This window comes from Dermacentor albipictus, chromosome 7 (assembly GCF_038994185.2).
Source record: "Dermacentor albipictus isolate Rhodes 1998 colony chromosome 7, USDA_Dalb.pri_finalv2, whole genome shotgun sequence".
In the NCBI taxonomy this organism is placed as follows: Eukaryota; Metazoa; Arthropoda; class Arachnida; order Ixodida; family Ixodidae; genus Dermacentor; species Dermacentor albipictus.
The window spans coordinates 17,559,588-17,586,444 of NC_091827.1; positions in this window are offsets into that span (position 1 = coordinate 17,559,588).

The window sequence follows — 26,857 nt, forward strand, 5'->3', positions numbered from 1 at the left end:
TCGTTGTTGGCGCCGTGTTTACGCCGCTTGTTTTGTAACAAGTGCAACGGCGTTTCGAAACGTCGGCTGTGATAACTGTGCACGGCGCACTGCGCTAAGAAGACGCACTGGGTGGAGCTGACTGGAAATGCAGTATAACAGGGCTTACAAGCTGGATTGGAGTTCAACTCTTTACCAAATTTAGTTTTGGCAGACATTCCCATGCACGATGATTACTTGTACAATTGTACAATAGGAGGTCGGCGGGCGGGGGATCCTCCGGGCAGTCCCGGAGGACGTGGCTCGGCGAGTGACTCAGCGGGGCGTCGCCGCACAGGCAGTCACGTGGATCGATGACACCTGGGTGGCTGTGTGAATACGTGAGGGGTCACGGAAAGGTATATGTCCGAGCGAGACTGGTGCGGCGATTCATTACCCTGTTGTCGCACACAATGTTAGACATGAGGTGGGCTTACGCTTGTGTCTTCATGTCCTAGCTTTGTGTGCTTTACTGCAATAAGCAATCGATAAACGCCTGCAAGAACTGTCTTCGTAAAGACTTTTATGAACAGCGTGAATACTCTTATAAAGGAAGTGACTCATCAGTTTTCTTTTATGTGGCTCTCTATAACGGATAGGCGATATTCTTTAAGCAGTGTCTTACATAATCCCACTGCACTCCATTTTGGCGGGAAATCTGTAGAACGTGGAACCGTAGCGTCAGTAATTATCGCCTTTCAAAAGGCAATTTACACTCAATACAGATCAGTTTGGAAGAAGCCCTTACGCTCACTAAGGTTAACGAGCTCCCAACAAAGTCTAGCCAAGATAACAGCTGCAACTCCAGTGTTTATTCTCTTGCCGTCGAGTTTGTATACGACAGGGCATGAAATGCACTTTTAGCCTTGCGTAGCTAAATCACGACGAAGTTAAATCAAGGCACCTGCAGAACCATTGCACGTGCGCTGTGAATGTGGCGAGGTCGGTCTGTTAAGAGCTGGTTAAATGCATCCCCTTACTTACAGCATCGTTAGGATGTGCCGAAAGTCGTTTGTACAACGTAAGGGGACGGTGGCGGATATTTCGACTCCTACAGCCCCACTGCCCCACCCCCTCGCCTTCGCGAACCCTCCTCTCTCTTTCTCCGCTTTCTCTCCCTCCTTGTTTAACGCATTAATGCATGTATGCTGCGTCGGGAGCCGCCGAGCAGCAATCTATCGAATCGACGCCGAGCAGCGGTGTTCATCTGGGAGGAGATTCAAGGCCGGGCACACATCAGCGCGCGGACACAATGGGAGGAAATGTGGAGAGCTCGTAATCGTATTCAAGCGATCGCGATCGCGAACGTAGTGCACATAGTTCCTGCACATGATACAAGACGCACGAAGGGTCCCTATAGCGCCCGCTGGCGTCACTGTATATGCTACCAAAGTAACTCTAGCAGTAACTCTAGCAGTAACAGTAGCTCTAGCGTCCGCGAAAGAAGAACGCCATCTCGTGCACGCTCTGAGCACCCTTGTTTACGCGCGCCAGCTGGCCGAGTATATATAGAGCGTACCCGTCGTTGTTATATTGCTGCTACTGTACTCGTTACCGTTCTCAAAAGCACACAAAAGAACATTCATGCCACACATCGCCGACGCTATTTGTTGGTCTACGAAATGCCTAGAATAAAAGGCGTAGCTTTCCTGTACTACCATTCAATGATTTCGGTATAGTCAGGCAGTCGGCTATCTCGCATGAGCGAAAGGGTTCGTGCTCTCTGGCGGCTGCTATCGGGCTTCCGCGACAGCTACCGGCTCGTGATCTGGAGCGAGAGCTTTGTGCCGTCCGTAGGTTTATCGATGAAATGGTCGGTGGCGTGCCACTGAGTGCACTTGCACTGTCTTCGATGCATAAGTTGCTTGAATTGGTACGCATAAAAGTATAGGCATCGATCCTTTCTTTCCGCCCCTGTCTTGTGTGTTCCTTCTTTGTCCGTTGTTTTTGTGCGGTTACATGTTGCATTCCAATAACGACCACCAACTAGCCCGCTTATCCCTGTTAAAAAAAGATCCTTTCTTTCTTTTTTTGACCACGCAAGCGGTTTTCAGCACGGTCGTCGGCGTACTTCCGTTCCAGGAAAACTATATACTCCATTGCTCGACGCGGCGGCGGCAAGCGTGCCTGCTTAATTAATTGAGACCAATATAGGGCAGCCATTTCTGACTCTGTTTGGCCGGTTTGGCTCATTCGCGGGAAGTGAATGGTCTGGATAGACATTCGCTGCCCTTCACTCAGCTGGCTAGCAAAGTGCTGGCGTTAGTTCGGGCCGGTGAAGGCCTTACTCGTGGTAACGCGCGGACATCTCACCATTGTCGCCATCTTCGATTAGCGTACCTTGAGCGATCACACGCTATTCTTTGTGGCAGCTATAGCGCACGAACGCGTCCAAGCGCTTTCATATACATCTTTCTCGACTCCTAGACGAATCATCGGTGATTGGTCCTGATCACGTGGGAGGTAAAGAAGCTTTGCAATTTAAGCTCGTAATGTTTAAGCCGCAGAGAGGCAGCTGCTGTTCGGTGTCGCTTCCCTGCAATACACCATGGACCCGTCGAGAGAAAGCGTTGCCGCAGCGGCAATGAGGTCAACAGAGCGAGTGGCATCGCTATAGGAGGCGTCACAGAGAGGGCATTTAAGACGACCAAGAAACGCTGCGACTGCAATGGCCCCGCAAACGGGGACTATCGCAAACCACACCTTTTGCTTATTATTTTCATCGTTGCTTCACCGCTCACTATAGCCTCAGCTTCTGCGGTGACCTTTGTTTGGATCTGATAAACACTTTTTTTTTTGTTTTCATTCGCCGTGCCGTCAGTGTTAACCGTCTACACTCGCGAGAGAGTCACGTGCCAGGTGCAGCATTGTTCTTGCTTCACGACTGTTCCACGATGGCTGGCGCACCCTGAAAAAACAAACGCCTATCGGCGGCAGTAGATAGCTTTCTGTCCGCAGTGTTCATTGTCTCCTCTCTCGCCAGCCATCTGAAGTATCACTCCAGTCTTTCAACGCACTATATAGAAGTACTGGCTTTTTCAAGCCCACAAACGCCGTTTTAATGAAGTGCCTTGGGCCTCGGAATTTATTCGTTATACACGTCACTTCGTTGTAAAGGTGGCGCACCGCACAGCTCCCATCACAATCGGGACATAATTATTCCTTCGTTATACAGGTCATTTCATTGTAGAGGCGTTCGTGTAGATAAGATTGACTGTATATACATTTTTTTTTCTCGTTAAGTGAAGGTCTCCACACCTTAGGAAATATAGTGACAAGCCTTAGAGGTCCATATGTAATTTAAAATAATGGATTTCCTACGTCAAGTTCCGGTGTCGTTTCTCAGGAGGATACTGTGTCGTGACGTCACGACACAGTATGGGTTCACATGGGAGCCGGAAACTGCGTCGTCGTTATGACACGGCCACCGGCAAGCTCGGCCGCTTCTATATATATATATATATATATATATATATATATATATATATATATATATATATATATATATATATATATGCTCCTCTTACTCGTTGCGAGGGCCGATGTATCAGCATAGCGGGCAGCCGAATGAGCCGGAGGGAGTGTCAAAACCTCGCAGTACCCTGCTCCCACGTGACCCCATACTGTGTTGTGACTTCACGACACAGTATCCTCGTGAGAGACGAAACTGAAAGTGGTTGTAGAAAAACTATTATGTTGAATTCTCAACTTCACTCTAGACTTGTCACTACATACCTCGTGCAGTTTAGAGGTCTTGGACCTTTGTTACCACGTAAAATGAATATTTATTTATTTATTTATTTATTTATTTATTTATTTATTTATTAGTAGAAAATGCCACGTCGGTACCACCTTTTAAAGCCAGTATCCTTATTATGGCTTTTTCTTGGACACGGTAATGTGTACCTGATACTCCAGTGCAAGACTAGCCTCTCCATCAGACTCTAGCCACGACTAACTTGCGGCCGTAGCTGCACAATTTGCGCAGGCATTGGTGCATTAATCGTTGTTTAGACTGGAACAAATTTTATCAAATGAAATTCTCGGCTTTGGCATCTCCAAACTGTATGGTGTTTGACGAGGGATACCGTATTGGAGTAATATTTACCATTGGGGGTTCTCTATTGTGAAGCGAAATCACTGTTACACGAGTTTTTTTTTTTTTTTTTTTGTAGACACACGCACATAACCGGTATTCGGTGCAAGGGTGCAAGTACCTTCAATAGGCCTAGCGACAGTGCTTGGTGCTATATGAGCGATCGAGGTGTATGGTGTGCATGTTATGTCGGCAAAAGTTCGTCTGATGAAGCATTTTTTTCAAATCCCGTTTCTATGCATCAGTGCTAAAAGTTGCCTGCCGAACGGGAAATTATCTTTCGGCAACTTACGCTTTTGCCGTATCTCGCATTTTCCGACCAAATACTTTAATAAAGTTGGCCAAGAAACTGTGAGAAGAAGTTGTGGTTACGCGCAATAGCCAGTATAAGAACTTCGAAATTTGATTCGTTTCGATGTTAAAAAATTTTCTAGTGACGCATACATGTCTGAAACCATCGTACGTAAATGCGAAAACGAAAACAATTGGAGGATGGGCGGTTGTTTAACCCCCGTATTCACAAATACGTGTTAACTCGAAGCCATAGTGGACTCGCTCTTCATGCATGGCGCCTGGCGCGAACGTGTCCAAGACGCTCGTTGCGTTTCCTTCGGCGCGTTCACCTCGGGTGCTACACAGGGTGTCCAAGCTGGCTAATTTTAGCCACAGTTTAAAACATATGCGGATTCAGCGTAGCTGGACAGAACCGAGGTAATGTTGCTTGCCGTCGCTTGAAGATACTCAAATTACCGTGTTGTTTCCCCCCTAATTAGGTAATTAGTCTTTATTAAGTAATCGACTTCTCAAATATTATAGTTAGATGAAAAGTGTCAGTGAGAAAATTGTAGAGCGACGTGAAAAACTCCCGATGCAGCTTTCTGTTGCTCAGTGCGTGCGACACAAAAGCGTTTCTCCGAGCGCGAAAGAAGTCCGCGAATACATGCGAAGTGCATGCCTCGAGTGGGCAGACGCGTGGCCGAAAGCCTGTAGCTCAGACCGAACAGCACATGGAACGCGCTGACGACACTTTTGCGAAATACTTAACATTCAGAAGTACACATTGCCCTTGCACCTACTAGACCCGTGCGCTACTGGACAACAACGTCAAGCTGCACTACCTATCAAGACACCGAAGCAGCACCGCCATCTTTTTTGTTCACTTTACGGACGTTATCCAGCCGAGATACAGCCCCCCACCCCTTTACGAGACCACGTATGCGGCTCATTCAAACACGTCCGTCAGGTACACAGCTCCACTGTAAAAGAAAGCAAAATGAACCCTAGTTTTCCAGCTGGTGAATTTCAGATCTTCAACACGAATTGCTGTTACCAGAAGACAAACGATGACATAGAAGGTTTAAAGAAAAAAAGGAATGGCCTCGGAAATCATGACGCACATGACGAAATGCCGCCATCTTGGAAGCACCTAAAACCATAGAGCTTCCTACAATATACTAGAGGGAACCCTGACGCTGCAATCGTTGAGTCACCATGGGAATGATGGGAAGTACGTGGATTTGTCTGATCTTCGTGCTTGTGGATTCAGACGTTCTTGTGGCATTGTTTATTACGCTTTATATGCCTTCAGTGTCGCAAATTTCAGTACAATCTATACTCTTCGAAGTGAAGAAGGCGCTGCGAACACGTACAATCGCTACTAATTGCAGCGATTGAGCATATCAAGGTGGCCAAATCGAAATGCGCCAAGCGTCTCAAGTTCTTGTGGCATTGTTTATTACGCTTTATATGCCTTCAGTGTCGCAAATTTCAGTACAATCTATACTCTTCGAAGTGAAGAAGGCGCTGCGAACACGTACAATCGCTACTAATTGCAGCGATTGAGCATATCAAGGTGGCCAAATCGAAATGCGCCAAGCGTCTCAAGGCAATGGCATGCAGTCATAAATTCACATAGTCGTTTCACATCTTTTGTCGATGCATGCGTCCGTGGCGTAATGGTTTCAATATCGGTCTTGTGTCCTAGAGGTCCTGTATTCGAATCCTGCCGTCGGATAATTCTAATATTGTTTATTTAATTACTTACTACGCAGTACACTCTTCAAAATGACGATTTTACAAAGTCACGAAGCCGTTTGAAGCCATGGCAGACGGACGAAGTTTAGGCAAATCCGCGTAGTTCCCATATTTCCCCACGCAGGCTCAACTGCTCCCATTGCAACTCCCGTGGACATTAGCGCCCGAGTTCACTCTAGTAATTATTGTATGAAACTCCATGCTTAAAACCGTTGAAAAACTTCGTCGCAACCTCTGAAGCTCACGGGAGCCTCACAGAAATAGTAAGCTGTGAATATCGCCTTCCGACTCCCTTATACACAAGAGCTAACCGCAGCACAACACTGAGTTGCACGTCACCTTCACCTACGTCATAGGCTGTATTCTTATTTCAAGCCAGCAAGCATACCAGAGTAGTTGCTGAGAATCGCAGCCTTTCTCCACTGACGTGTTGAAAAAGCCGCATTCCTTAATTGCGCCACGAAAGGCAACTAAATGCCAAAACGTAAGTGTCACGGGATATGGACGCGCTGGTGCACCATTATGGGCAGTAGATTGTGGCAAGTCCCGCCTCAAATTTTCTTTCTTTTCATTTTGTTATTTCCTTGACAAATCGAGAGGTTGCGGACTCAACGGAAAAAGCCTGACAGAGGTCTTAGCACCCTTCTCAACAGTTCACGCAGCACTTCGATATATGCAAAATTATATGGGCAATAAAAAAACAGTAGAAAAGCTGTTTAATGATGGCGGCAAAATTAAAATAGCACACGTGTACTTACGTTTAGGTGCACGTTAAAGAACCTCAGGGGGTCTAAATTTCCGGAGTCCCCCACTACGGTGTGCCTCATAATCAGGCCTCGGTCTTGGCACGTAAAACCCCATATGAATAAAAAAAGCAGTTTAATAGCTTGCAGAGCACCTAGTCTCTCATGCAAACGCACATGTACAGATGCAATATTGCGTAGACAATCTGGGACAACAGAAATGAAGAAGGTATTTAGAGGCAAGATCCCAACTGTCGCTCAAGAGCTTATGAAGACGACGCGAAGTTAATATCGCAAGCGCGCGGTCGTCACTTCTTCAGCCACCTTCAAAACGTGCAATAAATTACACTGCTGCTTCAACTACCAAGAAATAACAGAGGTTACGCGAGGCGCTCGTCAATCCGCAGCAGGCCGCAAGTTAAGGTATTCGTAGAAAACTTCGGGTGAGTGCGTTGCTTGTCGGAAATGTACACGCGCATGGAACCAAATATACGCACAACAAACAAAGTAATACGACGAGATAAAAGCAAAGGAAGCGGATACACCGGCGCGAACACTATAAGCGTTGCCTGTTTGAAGATATGACAACACACAACGGAGCAATCAAGAGTTTGTTTTGTAGTGCGTACCCCCGATTATGCTTTCTCCAGTACAAATACACGCGTTTTACTTGCTGTCGCATCTTCTAGAAGGAACACAGCGACTGGTGACGCATTAAGCGTAGGTAACTCAACGGGCCAGTCGAAATGAAAACGAACAAGCGTCATCATTGTAGGGAGAGTACATCTCTTTCACTCATTTTAATTCAAAAAATAAAAAGAAACACCCGATGTAGTGGAACTATTCACCAGTCAAACAGCGCTCGATGTCACCATCAAACATCTACGCCGTCTGCGTCTTCGCGTCAAGATCACCTTTTCCAGACGAAACGAAAAATGCGCGGAGACCGCATTTTCTCTCCAAAACCTACGCAGCTGGCGCGGTCAGAGAGTTCAAGGACACGCGCAACACTGCCGCCAGCAGCACCTTCCTTTATCACGTCTTCGTTCTATTAGTGAGCCGACAGATCTCGTGGTTCAATTTAACCAATAAGAGATCACTTGCACACGGCACTGGTTAGCCAGGCCGATGACCTCGCGCGCGCCCGGTGCTCGCAGTAGCGGCGAAGACAGCGCGCTTCGTGGTTGTCCCCCCTCCTCCTTGTGTGAGCGCGGTTTCTTGGCGGGGAAGCGTAGTGAATTTCCTGCGGAACTGTTGCGTCATGTTTTCTGGTCGTGGACCGGTTGGACATTTCGACAAGACGAGCTGCTTTCTCTTCTTCGGCAGCTTACATACCGATGTTCCGCGAAACTCCATGTTCCTTGTGGTGTTTGTCGACGAAACTTTGAGGGTGTGTTGTGCGGACAGTTGAGACGGCTGCCCCAGGGAATGAAGGAACACGGTTCGCCTCGACAAACCTTGAAGGACGCACAGCAGGGCTTCTAAATGTGAGTACATATGAAACTAATGTGTACATACATTTCTCCATTCGTTGTCTCTTCGAGTTATAAAGCGCATAACTGTGAGCACTTTAAGAAACGAAAAGGTATTGCGGGCTTGACATCTCTCGGAATTCGCGCCCAATTTTTTCGCGCTTCACGTAAACAAGAAGCGGGTACTGCAGCGGTTTTCGTGATTATGCAAGACCTCGGCAAACGTAACGAGTGAGGGCTTGTTGATTTTATAAACTGACGCTTGACGGCCGACCCATTACGCTCGCTAGCTCGAGCGTGAAACTGGAAGAGAGAGGCGCTCTGAAATCGCGCACCTCGCCGCCATTTTTTGCCGGTTTCTTGGGGAGGAAGGCGGCCATATTGTTGTTTACTGCTAAATGATGTCTCGGAGCAGCTCTTTCGAGCAGCTGTACCTCTTCTGCAGCCTTGCCGCCTTTTTAAAATATTTTTCTCCTTGTTAAGCGACGGCTATAGATGTCTGTGAAAAGGCCTATTTATTTATTTATTTATTTATTTATTTATTAAGGCGGAGATCTCTGTTTCAAGGTCACGTTGTGAGATACAGAAGATATCACGTGACCCAAGGAAGGCCAGAAGCTAACCAAAGCATGTCTAGCCGTGTATAGGAGATGATTAATGATTAGCAAACTTATTGAATGATTGATTAGCGAATGGATTAAAGTGGATTAAGGTGAATTGCAGTAGGCCTTACCAGGCTTTCACCATCGCGTCTCTTAGGCGATGGCTGAGGACACCTGAGACTTTTTTTTTCTTTGTTGATTTCATGTGCGCCAAAAGTGCAGGCAACACCGTAAGGGGGAGCGCGTTTGCATTTTACAACCGCGCGCTTCGTTTTGCGTTCATACTCTTGTCAGCGATAATTCCCATATATGTAACTGGCTAGATTTTGCCGAAATTTGCTCACGTCCCTTGTGCATTGTGCTTGACGGCTAAATCGGCAATAGTTGCTATATTGGTCAGAGATAGCTTATATTCTTGGTCTGAATCTCGTTATATGTTAGTGAAATGCGCTGGCGTATGTTTTACGTAACATGGCCATTTTACAAGTTTTACTCTCCGCACACTACGTAGAAGTTGAAACCATGCGTACTTATTTCCTTTTGAACTGCACCGCGAGGGCATGCTTCTTCATTACATGCATCACAGGCGTAACGAGACACGCTGATTTTCCATTAAACATTGATTAACTTATTAGTTAGTACATGGTCTTCGGTGACTGGCAGCTTCTTCCCTCAGTGCTTTAATATGAGTGCATGGTCGCACTAACAGCTTTGATAGATTTTGGGTTGTGATTCTGCGAGGCATTTGCCGCGGGGTATGGCATTCTTTTGCTCAGGTCACTGGTTTGATACCCTGCCACCGCATTTCGATTGAGGCGGAACGCTGGAAGGCTCATGTACCGTGCTTTAGGTGAACGTTAAGCAAGCTCGACTGCTCGAAATTTATGCAGAACTTCTCGCACCTGAATGATAGCTGTCGGTCACGTTTTTCGTTCTTTTTTATTCTGCAGAAGCATCTATTTTTCAGGATGCCTGTTTGATATGTTCACATGAGCTGTCGATGTCTGATCAGGAGAGAGAGGGAGAGAGAAAACGTTCATTTCTAACGAGGTGGGGCGACTTCCTCGTAGGGTGGAGGCCTTAGTTCAGGGCCCCGTTGGGTCGCGTCTATCTGCGTGACCGTCGGATCAACCGTCGCTGCTCTTGCGGGTCTAAGCTGACCAGCGCAGTGTCCCACGAGAAAGATGAAGAAATAGGGGAGTAGCCCGGAGGGTGTGGGCATTCCCAAGTGCAGTGATATACTGTGGGCTTTGCTACTCAGTAGGCACAGCATGAGGGACATTGTGTGGGGTGGAAGAGGTGAAGGCAAAAGAGACACTGGAATGAGTTTGTAGGTGTCGCCACGCGACAGCACCTTCTGGGTTGAGGGAATGGTGTGATGGGGGATACATCTTCTGCTATCTTTGTAATATTTTAAGGCCAAAGCCTTTCTAGGCACATGGTGAAGTTTATGTCGGCAGACCTGACCGCCGGAGTGTCCGCCGAAGCGTCATCACGCCATATGAAGACAGATTAAAAAAATGAAAAATGATTGATAATGACAGTTAGTGAATGATAACGTTATAATAAAGATTGGTAGAGGTTAATAATGACTATTAATGACTAATATTGACTACTAATGACTTGTAATGACTACTAATGACTCCGAAATGACCAGTATGTCTAACGATGGCTTGTAATGACCACAATTGATTAGAAATGACTAGAAATGTCTAGTAATTAGTAGTAATGACTAAAATGACTACTAATGACTACGAAATGACCAATATGTCTAACGACGGCTCGCAATGACCACAATTGATTACAAATGACTAAAAATGCTTAGTAATGAGCAGTAATGACTAATAATGACTGAAATGACTCGTAATGACTATGATACGACCAACATGTCTAAAGACGGCTTGTAATGACCACAATTGATTAAGATGACTAAAAAGGCTTAGTAGTGAGCAGTATTGACTAATAATGACTGAAACGACTTGACTGAAATGACTAACAATGACTACGAAATGACCAATATGAAAAAGGACAACTTGTAAAGACTACAATTAATTACAAATGACTAAAAATGCTTAATAATGACCATGAATGATAATAATGACTGAAATGACTTGTAATGACTACTGATGACTCTGAAATGACCAGTATGTCTAACGGCGGCTTGTAATGACCGCAAGTGATTAGAAATGACTATAAATGTCTAGTAATTAGTAGTAATGACTAATAATAACTGAAATTACTTGTAGAAGAGAGAGAAGAGAGAAGGAAAGGCAGGGAGTTTAACCAGACTGAGTCCAGTTTGCTACCCTCCATGCGGGGAGGGGAATAGGGAGTGAAAGAGAGAGAGAGAGAAAACGTGTCTGTATACCGCACTTTCACGTGCACTAAGTTAGGTGTAGGGGGTCTATAGTCGGGCACTCCAGTCTGTTGCCTTCACGTAGTGAAAAAGCGCTCTAACTGCTTTCTGGGCTAATGAACTGTGAGGCCAGGCTCCCAAGATCGCTTCCGTAAATGGCCTGTCATCCAGTCTATTCAAGGCACTCTGGAGAGTCTGACATTGATTATCAAAGCGAGAACAGTGGCACACAAGATGACTGATAGTCTCCTCACACTTGCACTTATGACTAATAATGACTATGTTGTGACCAACATGTCTTACGACGGCTTCTAATGAGTACAATTGATTACAGATGACTAAGATGCTTAGTAGTGAGCAGTAATGACTGAAAGAAAGAAGACAAAGAGAAGAGGCGAATGTTAAGACAAGGAAGAGTAGGCTTTCGCCGTTCACCTCGAAATCTTGAGAGAACCTGTAGTTTTTAGTTTCAGTGTAGCTCAGCGGTTCCGTCGGTGCGTCGTCTGGGTTGGATGACTCTTACAATTGCGCCCGGTTAGCGAGCTCTCGGACTACTGCATTAGTGGCTTCCTTACCACGGAGAGAGGCGTGTCCAGGTGTCCAGATGATATACACCTTGTGTAACGCTGCTGGGTGTAATGATGCAGGGATGCGGTGTGTGTAGGGTGTCACCATTCCTAGTGCCAAAGTCCTGGAGGCGGTCTGTTAATCAGTGACCACTGTGACGGGTCCATCCGGTGCCGGTATGGTTTAAGCGTGTACGATGGCTACTAGTAGGATAGTAGCCTCTTCCGCTGTACCACTGACCACAGTGTTGAGCGCGGCCGAAGCCATCTGTGTATCTGAGCTACCTAGTACGGCTGGACACAGAGCACGTCTCTGTGGGTGCCGGGCCAAGTCGGTGTATAGGACCGGTGCACGTGTCTAATGTGTCATCGCCAAAAGATTCGAGCCAGGGCTTGTGCTATTGCCTGTCTACCGCCTTTATGACGGACAGGGTGCATATGCCGGGGAATTGGGGCCACGTGACTTTTTTTGCGAATGCTACGCGCAAGAAGTGTGTGGTCGTCCTGTTGTGGTCTTGGTGTTTCGTATCCTAGGCGTGATAGAATGAGGCAACCCTGCCTTGTTCGTTGGACGCGTTGTAACTGGCTGTTAAGCTGGCCTTCTACTAGTTCCCAGATGGTGTTGTGCACCCCGAGTCGTAGTAGGAGCTGCGTGGACGCATGTTGGGGTGGGGTAGTCTTAGTGCTGGCTTTAGTGCCGCACAGAGGAAGGTGTCCATCTGGTGCGTCTCGGTCTGAGTAAAGTTATGGAAGGGGAGGTGGTAAGTTAGTATGCTGAATATGAGGGCTTGCACGATTCGAAGTACATATTTTTTAGGAGTCCTTGTCGGTGAATCTTAAGGCGCGGGAGAGGTGTGCTTTGATATCAGTAATAAATTTCCTTGGTCCTTATCGAAACGTGGAAGGCCAAGCTCGTCTCCGAGGACCTGGAACAACAACGACGCCTCGTCGCCAGGACCAAGGAGGCAGCGAAGGCCACAGGATTTCTGGAATGAGGAGACCTCCTACCGAGAGTAGAACCGGTGCTTTCACTGGGATACTGTCTTGAAAATAAACGTTTATTCATCCTCTTGTTCGTACTTTGTAGCATGGAATGCACCTAAACCGAAAAGTTTTCACCGGTCCCTGAAAACAAGCAACGTGCAGTGATCTAGTCCCGCTTATAGAGGCGTCTATGATTGCGGAAGAGAACTTAAATTACAAACCTAGTTATTTTTTTCAGTAGGAAAGGGCAATGGGGCGAAGGCAAGCAACGTGCACAAATGACAAATTAGTGCTATGCGTTACTTTCACCACAGGAGTCACTGGAGTTCGAAAAGATATCGCTATGTTACAGGCAAGAAAAAAGAAACAGCATTGTGCCTCACCGCTGAACTTACGTTCAACTAATTTGAAGTCGAGTTCAGTCAAAATTACGGGAACCAAAAGTGGCCTCTTTCAGAAAGCGTAGGCAGGAAGAACCTTCGTGCAAAATATTACGCTTGAAACACACGGGGGTGCGTTAGGATGAGCTACAAAAATAGACGTTGTCGACACCGACACTGACAGAAGCGCCACTCAATCGCTCAAATTACGCGTAATTGTATATATGGAATATGAGCTAGCTCTAAACGTTAAGAATACGTTTGGGGCTTGCGTCATATCCGCTAATTTTATACGAACGCTCATGCTCGAGTGAGGGCAGCATACGTGCTGACTTATGTTGCCTGAAGCAGGCCAATCCAAGACAACTGCAAGTTTGTGTCGGCTCAAAAGATGGTGATTTCTTCTGAACGGAACGTTAACGCCACCTGTCACCCCGTGGCGTTACTGCCGCGTATTTTTGTTGTTGTGGTGGTAGTTGTGAGAAATGGCACTTCCATTCCACTGCAGCGGCATCGCGAGCAGCCTGTGTGTGGGGCAGTAGGCTAAGCCGTTGATATTCAGAAGTAATCTCAAGAATTTAAACCGCCGAGGTAACGCCCCGGACATTGGTGCTGAGGCAAGGAAAGTCTACAACGCCGTTCACTTCCCATGAAGGGGGGCAAGTGGGTTGAAACGGCAGTCTGTTCGTCCTGAAGCAGGCCAGGTGCTGCCGTGTCGGATGATGACGTAATTTCCGTTTCGCCCCGATCGCTGCGGCAAACTTCGAGAAAAAGCGCTTTTTGCGCGAAACAGCTAGGTACCCATGAGTGAGATACGGAGCAGTACAACTTTCGAAGTCTCTCACTCGCTCCGCGTAGTTCTCAAAAAGCGCAACAACGCGTTGAACGTCTTCTGGTGTTGAGGACGGTGTATACCGACCAGTGCTAGAGGATTCTCTCTTCCGACAAAGGCCGGTTGCTCAGTCTATCCAGTGCTATTGGGGGTTCTTTAGGCCCACTGCAGTGAGCACATTCACTAAAGAAATTCTTGTCCCCTTGTGGCCACGGTAGTCGCATGTAGATTTGTGAGGAACCTGAGGTGGTCAAAATTATCCGCAGCCCTCCACTTAGGCGACCCTAATAACCAACTGTGCAGTTTCGGGACGTTAATTCCCGCAATTTATTAATTTTACCAATTGGTACTTGCGACTTTTCCCGCGCTGTGTAGCAACTCGCGCAATTCCATATGCTAGAAACGTACATTATGAAAACTTTTCTAGAGCATTGGCGAGTCACGTGAATAGCCGTTACGTGGATACCGCGAACACCTTAGCAGTTCAGCAGTGACGGTCTTGGATCGAGCTTCACATTCACATCTATAACGAAATTTTGGGATTTAGGTACGTCTTCGCAGCTCGTTCACGGCAGCGACGGCTCGGCTAATTTTCGCGACGCCGACGACTGGGCGGCGCCCCGGTGCTCAGCGAGCGTGCGCGCCGTCACTCGAACGCAACAGGCGCAGCGTCAGCGAGGCCTCGAAGCCGAGCAACCGCGTCGCCTCAACTCACTTCGTGCCTCAACTTAATAACAGTGTTGGCTTCCTGGCTGGCTGCGTGTCTCGGCTTGGCTGCGAAGGAAACCGCCGCCACGCGAAGGCGTACGAAACGACGAAGATGGCTGCTGAAAGACGACGGGGGGGGGGGGGGGGATGCAGGGCTCGCTGCATGGGGCTTCCACGAGAGTCGCGCTGCTTCTGTCTCGCCTCTCGTGGTGTGTACGTTTGACGCCGCCGTGGAAGTTGCCCAGAGAGTGATCCGCGTACCGTTGCGGCTCGCGGGGTGGAAAGGAGGCGTCACCGCGAAAGAAAGCCTCTCGAAGCGATCGCGTCACGCGACCCACTCATCAGGGCGGCTGGCCACTTCCCTCCTCGATGGCCGCATCGCATGACGCCGGCGCATGCAACGATGTCCGTCACTGTGTATGTGTCGCCTCTGCATGTACGCGCTCGAAGGCCACGGGTGTTCTCCCTCGCCCGGAGCTCGCGCTTCGAGCGTGTGGCTTGCTTTCGAACAAAGCGTCGCGAGTGCGAATGGGTGCCGTCAAGCGCGCCCTCCTGCGGCGGCGGGAGAAAGAAGTGGTGTCTTTGTGCGTGCGTGGCGGGGGAGGAGCGGGCGAGGATTTGACCGTGAAAACAACGCCGCTCGCTCACGCCTCTACAGCCTCGTATACCTATGCATGCAGCGTTTGAACAGCCTGACCGAAAGGAGGAAGAGAAAGTGGTATGCGTGCCTGATGCTTTGATATCGTGTCGGCAGAATGAGCAGGGAACCGCCTGGAGAGTGACGTCACGCGCGCGCTAGGCGCTGCTGGAGTTCGCTCGCGGTGGAGGTCGGGGTTGGTGGCGCTGTGCGAATGCCGTTTTGCTTGGACAAAAGCGACAGGGGCTTGCCGGCCGAGGAACTTGATGCTTGAGAAAAGATGGTGCGTTGTCTCGACGTCTAATTTTAGCGCTTAGAGCTGCCCGGTATTGTGTACGACGGCGACAAAGGCAGTGATGATCGTGCTCGTAATAGCAAAGGCAAGAAGGAGCAGATCAAGGGTTGACGCTGAAGAAGTGTATCGTATGTTTGAGCACAGACCCCAGAAAGGCAAGAAAGAGTGCTCCCAGTTGCTTTCGCAGGAGCGATTACTTCAGCCGTATCTTAACCGTTGCACTTTGGAGAACCATATTACTCTCAGATGTAGCCTATACCATACGTTCCCTCTGCTTAGTCACAAATTGATCGAACGCACTCCATCGAGACTTCTTTTTTTTCTTCTAATATTTCTTTGAGATGAACATGGCGAGGTGAATCAGGAGAACCAACGGCCAGTATTTTGATTAGTCACAACTGTATTACGAGTATCAAACAGACTTTGTGGCTAAGAAAACCGTAACTAATAAACGCAGTTAAACCCTATACTTTTGCTTGACTTTTTTATCTCTTTTCTTCGTGCGATTGCACAGACCTCGTCATATCCCATTGAATAAGTTCCCGGCTAAAGAAATGAAAGAAAAACGTTCATTGTGTATTCTTCCTGCCCTCTAGCTGTCTCCCGTTTTCACGTTGTTTTCTTACTGTCTTCTACTATTCCTATCTTTTATTCGTTTGTTTTTTACAAAAGTGCCTTCAGGTTTGATCGACATTATTCCGCTACGCGCAACGTAGGAGACATGAGACGTAAAATTGTAGAGACATACAGGCGTTAACTAATAATTTTTAAAGCATGGTTCCAGGCACATAGTGGAGAAGATTTTCACGCATGTGCGATACAGGCAGCGGTAGAATCGTGACCGGGATTTTATTATGACAGAGTTGCCAGTTTAGCGATCTTGTCGCAAGATTTGGTGACTTTCTTGACTGTTAAACGGCAAATGTGTTGATTTAGCGGCTGGCGACTATTTTTTTTTTTTTTTAGCGACGTGACAGAACGATTGACAACATTTTAGCAAGTTTGTAGGTTGGAAAGTTACTTCGAAAATAACCTTCTAGAACGCCTTTTATTATTCAAAAGCTGCATGCGGGCGGCCGAAATTTGGGTGTATGTCGCATGGGATCTGAGGCCGTGATGAAGCAATGGTTGCCTTCCCAGGATTCACGGCGTGTTCACCCATTGAATATTTTTTTTTTCGTGGAACTCATTTCAATGCTCTGGGTTCTACGCTTTCACTAAATACGTTCGACTGGCACACATTTACAAGTTTCATTGTGAGATTTAGAACGCAGCAGGTGAACAAATAAGATTGTAGAAAGCCGTATAGATAAGAGCATCTGGGTTTGTTCACGTGTACATTGAACACATTGCAACGTTATCACAGAGGCTTCGGGAAAGGAAGTACTGCGAATAGTCTTAAGGTAGACCAAATGGCGGAAACGCAGTATTTGGCCCGCATGTTCGCCACGTAATTGCCGCAGCTGTGTTAACATGCGACCATGTGTGTCCTGCAGGATTTTGCTCTAATTTTGGTATGGCCGAGAATTACAAATTTTCACGAATAATCTGGACCACATGCATGCTACGAAAATCAGATTATTTCTGTTCTTTTTTAATGGGGCTGCACTTGGACCCTCACAACCTGAGTGTATAAACGGCGAACTTCAGCTGTTATCGTTGGTTGTTATGCAAGTATAATAGCAAAATAGGAGGATGATGAAAAGAAAGGAAGGAAAGGCAAGCAGGTCAACCAGACGCACGTCCGGTTTGCTACCCTACACAGGGGGAAGGGGTTTAAGAATAGCAATGTAATTGTCGACTGCGCATTTCCGGTGAATTCACTGTTTGTTCCTCACTCGCACGAACTCTAGACAAGCGTGACACGTTTTGGTCAATGACCGGGCCACGCCATGCTAGCGACATACTACAGTGTTCCAAAACGCCTATGTTACCTAAAGTTTACCCACGTGTTGCAGCGACCACTTTAGCGACTTCGCAGCAGCAATTAGCGCCAATTTAGCAACTTTTCCATCTCACTTTAGCAACACGGTTCAAAAGATTAAGGCAACACTAAATTGACAACGTATTCCGATTAAGAGAAGAGCTTTCTGAAATATTCAACGTCATAGAAATATCGCAAACACAATCAGACCCCCTTTGTTTTCTGATATGAAGCACTGCTATTAATCTTTTGCGGACTGCTCTCTGTTTTTGCCGATAATATTATGTTTGCGCAAAGCAAGGCTAACATAAGGAAGTATTGCAGTGTTTAGGAGGATGGGGCCCACCAGCTTTACCTAAGCTATAAGCGTGCTTCCTCGGCCAGTCATTAATGGATGGTCCCCTGTGTCTAACGTAATACATGCTGCAGCTCAGGGCACAACATATAGCCCCTAAAGAATGAATCCTGTCGTTTTCCCGTTGACAGATCTCGTCACTCGGTTGTGACGTAACAACATTTTACCACAGACAATACGCACTGTTGTCTGGTCATGGTACCGTAATAATTTAGTTCATTCCATTGAGTTTAGTTAGATAGGAGGTCCGTCAGTTCAGTCCTCACAGTATGCTGCATATCGATGGTAAGTTATTTTTAAAAAAGTGTCAGTGTGTGTAAATATCCGTGCACACAATCGAAAATTATCCGAAAACATCCACAGTGACACAGGCACGTACTCAGGATTTTTTTTCGGGGGGGGGGGGGCACCACCTCCACCTCCTCCTCCTCCATCATCATCATCATCATCATCATCATCCTGTTTTATGTCCACTGCAGGACGAACGCCTCTCCCTGCGATCTCCAATTACCCCTGTCCTGCGCGAACGATTCCAATTACCGCCCGCGAATTTCCTAATTTCATCACTCCACCTAGTGTGTTGTCGTCCTCGATTGCGTTTCCCTTCTCTTGGTACCCATTCTGTAACCCTAATGGTCCAACGGTTATCTAACCGGCGCATTGCATGACCTGCCCAGCTACATTTTTTCCTCTTGATGTCAATTAGAATATCGTCTATACCCTTTCGCTCTCTTATCCAAACCACTCTCTTTCTCTCTTAACGTTATGCCTAGCAATCTTCGTTCGATCGCTCTTTGCGCGGTCCTTAACTTGCTCTCAAGTCTCTGCCCCATATGTCAGCACTGGCAAAATGCACTGATTGCACACCTTACTTAAGCTTCCAGTCAGGAGCTGGCAATGTCTGCCGTATGCGATCCAACCTATTTTTGTTCTTCTGTGAATTTCCTTTCTATGATCAGGGTTCCCTGTGATTAATTGACCTAGGTAAACATACTTCTTCACAGTCTCTAGTGGCCGACTGGCGATCCTGATCTCTTGTTCCTTTGCCCGGCTATTTATCATTATCTTCATCTTCTGCATATTAATATTCAACCCCACTCTTACACTCTCTCTGTTAAGGTCTCCAGTCATTTGTTGTAACTCATCTGCATTGTTGTTGAATAGAACAATGTCATCGGCAAACCGAAGGTTGCTGACATATTTGCCGTCGATCTTTACTCCTAAGCCTTCCCAGTTTAATAGCTTGAATTCTTCTAAGCACGCAGTGAATAACTTTGGAGAAATTGTGTCTCTCTGTCTGACCCCTTTCTCTATAGGTATCTCCCTGCTTTTCTTGTGTAGAATTAAGGTAGCTGTAGAACCTCTGTAGATATTCTTACGCGAAGGACGGTCAGTAAGACGAGAAACTATTTACAGATTATATTTACAACAACGGTTGCAGCGCTGACCGGTTAGATTCACAGGGCGAGCCCAGTTCGTTCTTCCTCCTCTTTTCTGGAGTTATGGCGCCTACGCGCCTCGTTCAAACAAACAAATACCACACGAATGTGGCAGTATTTTCCAAGCTTTTTACGTAAGCGTTCTGTACTCCTTGATTACGTAGTGCATCTACGATTGCTGGTATTTCTACTGAATCAAATGCCTTTTCGTAATCTATATAAGCCACATAGCGAGGCTGATTGTACTCTGCAGATTTCGCGATAACCTGATTGATAACATGGATGTGATCCAGTGTGAAGTATCTCTTCCTGAAGCCAGCCTGTTCCCTTGGTTGACAAAATCCAGTGTTGCCCTTATTCTATTGGAGATTATTTTGGTAAATATTTTATATAATACTGGGAGCAAGCTAATGGTCCCATAATTTTTCAATTCTTTAACGTCTCCTTTTTTGTGGATTAGTATAATATCTGCATTCTTCCAGTTTTCTGGGACCCTTGCAGTCGATAGACACTTCGTATAAAGAGTCGCCAGTTTTCCAAGCATTATGTCTCCTCCATCTTTGATTAAATCGACTGTTATTCCACCTTCTCCTCCCGCTCTTCATCGTTTCATGTCTTGCAGGGCCCTTCTGACCTCATCACTAGTTATAGGAGAGTTTCTGTATCCTGTTCATTACTGTTTCTAAGTGAGCTATCGTGACTCCTCTGGGTACTGTATGCAGGTCAGCTTAGAATTTTTCCGCTGCTTTTACTATATCTTCGAGATTGCTGATGATATTACCCTTCGTATCTTTTAGTGCATAAATCATGGTTTGTCCTATGCCAGGTTTCTTTTTTACTGATTTCAGGCTGCGTTCATTTTTTACGGCTTCTTCAGTCTTTCTCATGTTATAGTTTCGAATATCAGTTATTTTCGCCTTGTTGATCAGTTTTGACAGCTCCGCGAATTGCGTAACGCTGTGCGGCCGCCAGTCCCACACAACCGCGTAGAGCGCAGGACTCTGCGATTCTAGACGTACTGCGCTCACCGCGAAAGGTTAGAAAAACTCCCACATAAGCACAGCAGAGAAGTGGCTACGTGAGGCGGTTCAAAACAAGCAATTGTTCTCCACTTCCGGCGGCGTTTTCTCTACTTCCTTTTTAAATAAAAAGGTGTTGATCCATAAAAATTCTCATAAACAACGGTTAACTTATTTATTATTCGCTTTTGCTTGCAGTTTGGTTGTTGCCTTGGCTCTCTCCCTTAGTAGATCGCTTAATTTCTCAACTACTTGCGATTTTTGTTTCCAGTTGCCAATTTTGCACGAAAAGTGCTATACAATTAGGGAAAAACAGAAAAACAGACGAGGTAACGGGCGACAGTCATCTTACTTATGGGTTTAAGGATTATTGCAGGGTTTCATGATGGACGCTCTTTCACATTATTTTATTTCCCACCTTATCTAATCCATATCAAGTGTATATGGTTCCGGGCATCTTCCAGCGTCGCGGCGAGCCGTAACTCAATGAAATAATGAAGCAAAGGGATAAGTTAAACGCAATTGGCATTTTCTCCGGCCGCAACTCGTACCATGAGAGTACAGACCAGCTGAGTAACAGCCGCATCCCTCTCCTGGTCCAAGGACCAGCCTAAACAAAGAAGGTTGAACTAACAAAAGCAACAGCTATGCGCGGGACGGTTGAATAGATGGTGACAATTGAACGCATCTCGAGTTAATCGCGCGGGTGCGGAATCTATGAGAAAACTGTCCTTCACATTACAAGAGATGCCGATAACTACCGCCATCTAAAAGGGGTGAAAAAGGCAGCATAATGCTGACCGATGAACAGCTGCCAAGTCTCAACATTGATCTGGCGGCGCTTTAGGAATGTGTGAGTAGTGGTGGCGTGGGCGGGGAGGGGGGTATGCCACTTAATTTCGGGGGGGGGCCCGGGCCCCCCCCCCCCCCCCTGGGTACGTGCCTGTCTAATTAGATTAGGCGCATGGGGAGGGGGGGGGGAGAAAGAAAGGCCAAGGTGATAACGTTACTGCCAAATGCCCGCATCCCCCTCGCTCGTTCCTCCGTTTCAACGTATTTCATTGCCGATGAGCAGCTTTCGGACGTTGAACCGAATGAGGCATTCAGTGAAGCATCAAGATAGACCAAGAGGCCGCCTCTTTTGGAAGGAGCTGAACGACGTTTTGACCAGCAGGAGCGGCGCGCCTAAACGTGGTGCGTAAACGTACGACTTTCCCGATAATAAACGGTGCAAGTTAGCTCATCGCGCTGCCTGCGTCTCCCTCTATTACTCTAGCCTGCTGCGCTAAAATGTGATCCTGTTAACTAACCTCGTGAAAGGATCTTACACACTCGACGCTTTCCGTGGTATCGGCGCTTTCAGAAAAGCCAGTCGACTCGCGCTGACTGCGCTTCCGCATCGACAGGTTCGCGAATCGGGAAAGGAGCGATCAACGAGGCGCACGGGAGCGCGCGCGTACCGTGGCGCCATCTGTCGCCATCCTGCCGCATCTCTCTTCGTCAAGACCCACGCAAAGCGCCCTTTCACCCCTCCAACCGCTCCTTTATGAAGATTATCGGAGTGGAACGAGGCATTAGTACGCGTAAAGAGGGTTGAGCGTACAAAATTCACTTCTTAAAAGTGTGTGTGTGTGTGTGTGTGTGTGTGTGTGTGTGTGTGTGTGTGTGTGTGTGTGTGTGTGTGTGTTGAGTGTGTGAGAGAGAGAGAGAAAGAGGAGACGGAGATGTGTGGTTACTGTCAGCAGTTACGCGGTAGAGTTGAACGCGCAGAAGCTCACGTGGATGTACAGTCGCGGACAGAATAAAATGGACCACGGGATATCCGAAAACGTTCAATTCCCGAGCAGCCTGTAGCAGTAACCAGTAAAACTGCCCACGACAACGTTGTTAGCATATTCTAGTCGAGGCCCAAAATGCAAATACCAGATTGCGTTGGGAGGTTGCGGAGATATTCAGCTTTTTCTTAGATTTCATGGTCCGTAATATTCTGTCCGCTACTATACGTGATATGGGATTGGAAAACCTTAGATTTGAACGTAAGAGGCCGCTTTCGCTCGTAATTAATGAAGTACCTGACATCAATGGAGAGGCGAAGTGTGATTAAGCGCTTAGAGAAAATTATAAATGAAAGGCTGGGAGGTCAACCAGGACTGAGCCCGGTTGGCTACCCTACACTGGGGGAAAGTAAAAGGGGAGGGAAAGATTAAGAGAAGAGCAAGTCCACTGTGGATACTGCCGGCGTGGTAACAGTTTTCTGCTCTATATCACTGAGGGTCATTAAGCCTGGATCACAGACGGTCACTCACTCCGGTAGCTTTCAGATATCGCAGCAGCGCCTTTGTGGCCTTTTGTAGCTGCGATATACGAGGCCATGGTCCCATGATCTTGTTCAAGGGGAACAGCTTTCTATCTAACTAATTTAGAGCTGTGCAGAGGTCATGTCTTTCATTTTCAAAAGATGGGCAGTAGCACAGTAAGTGTCCTCGAGCCTCTTCGACACCGCAGGCATTGCACTTCGCGCTATCAGCCATACCTATCAAACACGTATATGTATTGATGAATCCAATGTCTTGTCGTAGCAGCACATCGTTGTTTCCTCACTTCGAGGAAGCCCAGATAACAGTCGCAGTTGCATAGATGGGTCGAGAGAAGGCGATCGATGCTGCGTGAAATTCTGGTGTGTGCCACTTCACCGTTGTCATACGGCGCGCTAGCTTGCTTAAGTGTTGGGCTGTGTCAGTCCGCGATAAAGGTATAGAAACAAGGTTTGCTTCTTCGTGTGCTTTCCTAGCAGCTTCGTCGGCGAGGTCGTTGCCGGAGACACCGCAATGAGCCGGCAGCCACTGAAACACGACGTCATGTCCTTTTGCAATCATATGATGGCGCGTTCCTCGTATCTCCGACACGTTTGTTGTTCACAGGACCCGCGACGAAGAGATGACAGAAGACATTGTAAGGCCGCCTTCGAATAGCAGAATATTGCCCACCGATTAGCCGGTTGGTTGTTAATGTAATCAGCGGCACCTCGGAGGGCAACAAGCTCCGAACCGGTCGATGTTGGGACGTGAGATATGCCATATCTGATGCTTGTTGAATCGTGATGGTATAACCACTGCGCCGGTGGAGCTGCTCTGAGTGGAAGAAGCATTCGTATATATGTGGCTTCGATCAAAGTAGAAAGTGTACAAACAATCCAGCGCTGCTTGTTTCAAGGCCAAGGTAGGTAGGTCAGTCTTCTTTCTTATTCGTGGAACGGAAAGGTGCACTTGAGGTTCTTTTAAACACCACAAAGCTGTGGGTAAACGTGCCGAGGGTCTGAAGCCCGATGGTAAGGAGACACGATGAAAGCTGACCACGTTGGAGAATTACGCCTGATGTCGTCGTTCTGGCAGGCAGGCAAAAAAGTTTGATTGCATCCCTGAAACGTGGCGAATATGGGCCCTAAGCGTGTCTGTAGTATAATGTAAGTCGTGATTGGATGGTCTTGAGCCATGATAACAGTTCTTGCTGTTGAGGCGCTCCGCGGAAGGCCGAAGCAAAGGCGTATCTGTGTTTGTACGCCCCGAAATGGTCAAAGGTTTGATTGGCACGTTTTAGCAAGCAGGAGAGACATAGCGCAGGAATCCGATAAAATGTGCTCGGTACAACTGTAGCACGGAGCCCACTGATGATCCCCATGTTTTGCCGCAGATGAATTTGAAGACGTGGACAAAATATTCTTCAAGCGGACAACTTGACGGCTCCAGGAGTAGTCCTGGTCAAAAATGCCACCCAAAAACCGATTCATCTTATAAGATATGGGCTGGCCATTGATGCATACTGGATAACCAGAGATCGCTTTTCGCATCAAAGCGACTAACGCACAATTTTCCGTCGAGATGGTTAGACCTTGTGTGCAAAGATAGCCAGATGCCTGTGTTGCCGCCTTCTGTTGCCTTGCACGAACCTGCAGGCGACTCACCGTTGATGCCCAGATGCAGATGTCGTCAGCGTAAGTCCAGACGCTCACTTTTTCCGGTAAGGATTCGGCCAGCCGAAGAAGCCTGCCGTTGAAAAGAATAGGGTTTAGAGCACCGACTTTGGGAGCGCCACTGTATGTGTAGTCGTCGGTAGTCGGACCATCTCTCGTACGTACAATAACCTTTGTCATGTAGTTTGGGATCCATAGAAATATTCGCCTTCCTAGTTCTATTGTCAAAAGTGCGTCTATAATGGCTTGATGTGAAACGTTCTTCTAAGCGCCTTCCATGTCGAGATAGAGTGGTATACTGATAATCGCTTCCAAGATTTTCGCTGCTCTAAATGGCGCTAGATCGACGACACTGTCAATCGATAAATGGCCTCGCCGAAATCCCCCCATAGAGTCAGGGTAAATTTTGTGGTGTTCAAGGTATACCGTTCGAGACGTATGAGGATCATAAGTTCCATGAGATTCCTGACGCAGCTGGCGAATGCTATAGGCCGATATGATGCCAGTTACAGCGGTGGTCTTTCTACGTTTAGCGGCGGTACCAGGTGGCTCCATTTCCATTGCTGTGGAACGACGCCATCTTATTATGACCTATTAAAAAGGTTGAGCAGTTCTCGTCACACTTCTGGACCTACGTGGCGCAAAGCAGTATACGTTATGCCATCGGGCCCTGGGGAAGACAAACACCTGCAGAGCACCGTAGCAGCTTCTAACTCATCTATTGAGTCCATATTTGTATCTTGTGGACCCAAAATGTCGCCTAAATCCATGTTAGAGAGTAAAACTGTCTCGCTGGTGACCTTCGCAGAAAAGTCCCCTGCAACGTCTATCTCACGGCGCTTTTGATACAGAGCAAGGGCGTTAAAAGGGTGTCTTTGCTGGGTACATGGGAAAGGACCCCGTAGGGTACGCCACGCACGGGACAATGGCTTGCGGGGGTCCACTGATTCGCAAAAGCATTTTCATCTTTGATCCTCCAGCTTATCCACTCGGCGTTGCACCGTCTTTTGCATGCGTGGAGCTACTCTGAGATCAAGAATTGACTCCAGAATCCAGTCCGTAGCCCTTAATGACTATCGGTTATCTTCCCTCCTCATTACATGTCCTGCCCATGCCCATTTCTTTTTCTATATATATAGATAGGAAACAGGATAGCAATCACGAAACGTAACAAAATTAACAAGGCAGACGGGATTACACATGTTATTCAGATAAGCGAAGTATACTCATGCTTAAATCGACAGATGCCCGGCTAACGCAAGACCGGGCCACGCTTTTCATTCCTCCAGCAAAATGTGGCCGCCATAGCGCTTCTTACGAAAGAATGCCGGTAGGACCCATCTCACGATGACTGTTGGCATCAATGCGATTAGCATTCAAGCAACGTAGTGGCACACAGCCTTGCTGAAGACACTTTTATTTAAAACCTGTGGGAGTCATTGTGAGATCCCCAATGCTTCGGCTATATGCGACATATACACTGTCTCTGCGAAGGGCCCACTGTCCGCGGTGACGCTCGTTCGCCAGGGTCGGCCATGACTGCGACGGCATGAAGACTACTGTACGACGACGATGGAATTACGAAGGAGCAATGATGTCGATGAGATAGATAGATAGATAGATAGATAGATAGATAGATAGATAGATAGATAGATAGATAGATAGATAGATAGATAGATAGATAGATAGATAGATAGATAGATAGATAGATAGATATGCAAATGAGAGAAAGGCAGGGAGGTTAACCAGTATTAAAGCCTGCAGTTTGCTACCCTGAGGTAGGGGAGGGAGAGGGGAAGTAAAATGTCGATGGAACGAAGAAGGTGGTATGACGACAATTGGATGACACTTCTGAACTGATGATGATGATTATTATTATGATGATGGTATAATGACGACAGCGCGACCTTTGTCAAATATAAGTGCTTGTGGCTTCAGACGTTCTTCGTGGCGTCGCTATTTTAACGCGATAGCGTTAAGGGGCGCGCGTCGCAGAAAATTCGGCGTCGGCAGGCTTGTCCGTGAACGAAAATTTTCGTATATATTTAGGTATATGTATGTATGCCACGCCTTGATATATGACATGCAGTAATATGCGGGTAATATTGCCGGATCATTCTATCGCCAAAATTGCTGATGCATTGTCTTACATTCTTGACGAAGTTATTCCTCGAAAGTTTGAGAATGACAGCCCACAAGCAAATGTCGTGAAACAAAACACCGACAGCACATGCCGTTTATGTTGAATCTTCTCATACTTAAATATGAAAAGTGCGAAACATTAGCAGAAACCTGAAAATGGTGTAATTTTTCATTTCTTTTTTGGCGCGGCTGTGCGCTATACCTCCGGGATCCACTCCACGCAAGAGGCCGTGTTTATATCGGAAAGCTCGCGTTCGTGCATATATAGCGTTTGCCCCCAGCGTT